Source organism: Petaurus breviceps, unplaced genomic scaffold (genome assembly GCF_028583685.1).
Source record: "Petaurus breviceps papuanus isolate PSGF00001 unplaced genomic scaffold, PetGlider_PUasm1.0 90740, whole genome shotgun sequence".
Classification (NCBI taxonomy): Eukaryota; Metazoa; Chordata; class Mammalia; order Diprotodontia; family Petauridae; genus Petaurus; species Petaurus breviceps.
This window is the reverse complement of record NW_027187330.1, coordinates 8,403,724-8,408,714: the sequence shown is the minus strand read 5'-3', so window position 1 is coordinate 8,408,714 and position 4,991 is coordinate 8,403,724. Positions and strand designations below refer to the sequence as shown.

The 4,991-nt window shown below is 48.9% G+C and overlaps 1 pseudogene; it reads right to left on the bottom strand.

The window, feature by feature from the left end:
• Positions 1-429: 429 nt before the first annotated feature.
• On the bottom strand, positions 430-3,333 carry LOC138145484 (phosphatidylinositol 3,4,5-trisphosphate 3-phosphatase and dual-specificity protein phosphatase PTEN pseudogene; annotated as a pseudogene).
• Positions 3,334-4,991: the final 1,658 nt, after the last annotated feature.

The window sequence follows — 4,991 nt, the reverse complement described above, 5'->3', positions numbered from 1 at the left end:
ACAGGGCAGCGAACAAGCCCCTTTGGAGACCGGGGTCTCCCCCGGATCTCAACCGCAGGGAAACGGCGGGTGGAGGGGCCCAGCCGCAGGGCCCCTCCCCCATCCTCGTTAAGCGGCAATTATCCTCAGTTTGTAAGAGTCAGGGCCTCTCCTGGAAAACAACCCTCCATCTTTACACTTCCCCCTGGAGAGGCGATAATAGTCCCTGCCCATTTGCCTTTCCACCCAGCTGTAGTGACCGGCCTAGAAGGCTCTCCTGACTTTGAGGTCCCCACCCAAGTAGCAGAGGATGTGGAGGCAGTGTTGACCCTGTTTAATCCACACTGCACCCCCGTCTCCATACGGGCTGATCAGATCATTGCTAAGGCGTTTCCCTTCGGCCCCTCATCCCAGCATCCTTGCCAATTGAATTGGGCTTGTTCCATCACTTTGAACCGTCCCACTTTGATTATTCATGTTGAGAATTATCCGATCTTAGGGATCATTGATACGGGGGCTGATTGTTCAGTCATTAATTTGGATCAGTGGAGGAAAGAATGGCCCTTGATGGTTGCATCCACGCCGGTCCAGGGAGTGGGGGGGAACAAGAGAGCTCAGAGATCGGCTCGTGCCCTCTCGTGGTCGGTGGATGACAATGCAGGCAGGTTCACTCCTTTGTGTCTCCCCGAGCTGCCTTATGCTCTGTGGGGGCGGGATGTCCTTGCGCAAATGCAACTCTCCTTAGTAACCCCGGACTGCTTACCGGGAAATGGATAGGGACCACTCTCGATTTGAGCTTCGCCCCGAAACTGACCTGGACGAATAACCGCCCGGTCTGGGTTGAGCAGTGGCCCCTTAAAGCCGAGAAGCTCACTGCTTTACAAAAAATTGTTGGCTCCCTTTTGCGGAATGATAGGATTGAACCCTCCTTTAGCCCATTTATTCCCTCTTGATAAAAAAAAAATATTCAGACTTTTGTGATCTGTGTGTGTTGATCCTCATCAAAAGGCTCGTTCTCTGGGTCGGAGTCAGTGGTGTCCGAGTATCTATAATGATCGGGCTCATTGTCACTAACGTCCGGCGTGACCGAGGTGGAGCTGCTGGCCTCTGGGTTTGACGGCTCTTCTACAGTTTTTGTGAAGAAAAGCTTCACCTTAAAGTTTGGAGAAAGTATCTGTTGGCCTTGTCTTTGTTCGCTTTGTCCAGATCGTTTTTGGACAATGTGAGTATGAGATATTCCTTGTCATTATCTGACCGCTCGGCACTGCAAATACTATCAATCTCTTGATCTCCACAAAGACTTCCATTTTCTACTTTGTCTGAGTTTTCCTCTGGTCCTGGTATGAAGAATGTATTTACCCAAAAGTGAAACATTTTGTCCTTCTTGAGCATCTTGTTCTGCTTGTGGAAGAATTCCACTTTGATGTCACCACACACGGGCAAAGGCTGTGGGTCCCATTTACTCTGGGAACGCACAAGCGGACCAGGCTCTCCACGCAGTTAGCCTTCCCCCACCTCCACCCCCGAAAGATTCCCCTGCACAGTTGGCACATGCTAAGTTCCATATCTCAGCTCGGTCTCTTAGGGCTCTTTATGGTGTGCCGAAGAGCGAGGCCAGACTTATTGTCCGGTCATGTATTGTGTGTGCCCCCTTCCGCCCTCGCATTAAGGAGGACGCATTTAATCCCCGAGGTACTGCCCCCAATGAGCTTTGGCAAATGGATGTTACACATCTTGGCTCTAAGTTTATCCATGTTTGTGTTGATACCTTCTCATCTTTTGTCTTTGCTTCCCTGCAGCCTCGTGAGTCGACCAGAGCTGTTATTGCCCATCTCTATGAAATGATTTCTGTCCTAGGAGTGCCATTAGCCTTAAAAACTGATAATGGCCCGGCATATACTTCCAAGGCTTTTGCCTTGTTCTGTACTGAATTTTCTATTCAACATGCTACAGGCCTCCCCTACAACCCTACCGGGCAAGCCCTTGTTGAACGGGCAAACCGTACACTTAAGACCGCCCTGTTTAAACAGAAAGGGGGAATATGCAGGTCGGTCACTCGTCAAGAGTTGGCCCAGGTTGTCTTTACCTTAAATTTCCTGCAAGTTAGAGATGACGGCACCACTGCCGCCATGAGGTTCTGGAGCACCTCCGGTGAGAATACCACCTCTTCTCCATTGACCCTCCCCACACCTAGTCGGGCACTGCCCGGTTCCAGGGTAATGTGGCTGGATAAGGGGGGCCAATGGCACGGCCCTGTGAAAGTGGTTGGAAGAAGGCCCGGCCACCTTTCCTTTTTTCCAAATAATGACCCAACAGCGGTACAGCAATGGGTGCCCCTTCACAAAGTTAGGGATCTTGATTAAGGCACCACCCCCGACAGGTTGGGGGGTGAGGAGAATTCTTGTTCTTCTTGTCTTTCAGATTGTCGACTCACCCTCCTCATCTTGGGTCTCCTTGCTGAGAATGCCGTGACGGAATTACGCTGGGGACTGCTTTCCACCTTCCCGAGACCCATGCCTGTGACTTCTTCGGCACAAGTTTTTCCTCGTTTATTTACAGTTAACAACACCCTTAAGCTCCCTGTTCTGCACCTCAACAACGACACTAGGCCGGTGGAAAGTAACAGGACAATATCACTTAATGGGACGTTATGTTTTCAAATCACACCCACAGTTGATCCGGAACTGTCACCATGTGTCGGGCTGTTTCCTCAAGAGGCTGTGTGGTCTGACCGCCTCAACTTTACAAGCAAGAAGGCAATTGGTCTGCCGAATACGAACAACAGGTAAGACAATTAAGACTGGCTATTGCATCGGTGAATTCCACCTCTGTCGATCCTGCCGCTCTTTCCGGACTGTCTAGGTGGCTGCATGATGTTACAACCTGGTTCTCACAGTGGGGAGGCTTAACCTCCTCCACCGTGGTGTTTGTTCTTGTAATTATTTTGCTTTTGTATTGTGTTTGCAAGCTACAGCGCCGTCAGGATGGCTACATGCTTCTGACCCAACAGGCCCTTTTTACCCTCCAAGAGGGGAGAGATCCTCAGGTATGGTTCCAGGCCATGGAGGACGTGTGACACCTGGGGTAAGATGGGGGTGACTCCATGACGGGCAACTCCTCCCTCCTCGGCCGCCTAAGACAGGACCCAGGGTGTCGGTGTCCTACGACGGGTAAGGTTCGAGTGAATCGGAGGTGACCTAAGCCAGAGGCCCCCGCACCGCACGTCAGAGTCCTTGGGACAGGACCCCTGAGTGGTAATGGGATTTTTCCGTGGTCTTTCGGGCAAGAAGCATGGTCACCTGTGTCGCCTGTAGCGAGAAGCTTAGCAGTTTGCACTGCCGATTCTTTTGGCATGTAGGATTTTCGTTTGCTTTAAAGAAAAAGGGGGAGTTGATGGGGGAGGGGGAGGGGTTTATGGGCGGTGCTATGGTTGTTTTGAATGAATATGTATAAGCTTGATGGGGTGATCTCCATATAAGGCCATGGGGTGATCACCATATAAGGCCATAAATGTAAGACTGCGATGTGATTAGCTCGGATTCGCTATATATTTTCTCGTGTGAGAGGGCTCTCTCTCTCTCTCCGCCATGTAACTGTTGAAGAATAAACCACCCCGCTTCACTCCTCCGCCTTCTGTCTGGTGTTTTTCCCCGTGAGGGGCCGGTGACGACCGAAGACCCGGGATGGGTAAGTAAGAGGGCCGTAGGGCTAGTCGTCTAGATCTGTTGTGAGGGCAAACGCCCGCAACAGGGTGGTTATATATATTCTAGATCTTGATTCTATCAGAACATATGGGTGTAGCTTCAATACATTATCAGCGACCATTAATTATGCCTCCCCACTCTTAGATACTTAAGTTTCTCTCTTGACTCAAGTGGGTCTGGTCATTTACTCCTTCACATGGATTTTCACAGGATTAGACATAGTCCACTTTCCCAGAAGATACTACAAGTCCTATGTCAAGAGTCATGAGGCTCTGTTGGTCCTGATGCTGCCCCTAGAAGTATGAGCTTTCTGAATTATATACCCTGCGAAGACAAGGTCTGTGTTTTTATCTTTGCAAACTTCCTTATTTTTCCTAGCCCAGTAACGTTCATATGGTAGATACTAATGACGTATTTGCTATCAAAAGAGCCAGCCAAGCACTCTCACTAGGGAAGTGGCACCATTTGGATCTGGAAGACAAGCTTACCCAAATGGCAATGCCTCTTGGGCCTTAGAGAATCTTATTCTTTCCTTGGTAAGAATTAACCACTGAACGGCAGACAAAGCATATGGAGATGGGTGCCCTATGTGAGTTCTTGACTTAGATGAACAATTGTCACACTATGAAACTGACACTCATGAGATGACTCATAGTCTTGCTATGCCCATTGGAAACTGACATACAAATATTGCCATGCCAGGAACCTGTTTTCACCATGGTTAGCCAGGAAAAAATGAGAGGTATAGCAGCCTTCATGTCATGCTTGGTTTCTAGCCCCTTAACTGCTAGGGGTAGCCTTTCTTCTAGAAATCCCCCTCATCTGGCTTCTTTCCTCTACTCCAGCCCACCAGTGGGCATTCTGATTATCAGAACCACCAGCTTATGCCAGCTGCCATGGCAGGGAGTGGGGGAATTTTCCTTCCCCTGATCTAGTCTACTAAAGAATAGTTGAAAGACAGACTTGCTTTACTCACTACCATTGAAGAGCACCATGGGTCTTTCTCTTGCCCTGTCAGCACCTATTGCTCCAATATCCCTTTGCCTCTTTTTAATTTGAAATTCTCAGATTTATCAGCACAAAGTTGTTTAGACTAATATCTGATCTCCTTCCCTCCTTCAAATTTTGGTAAATCAATATGATTATTCCAAATATACTAATCCCCAGGGAAAAATGCACTCTACCCAACTGAATCAAAGGGTATAACAGCCAGGACTGATTTACCAACCATGTTACCATGAAGTAGTTTGGAATCTGCACATACAGCCCATGGGGGCCATCCATATTCTGAATGGGAAGGTGAAAGAA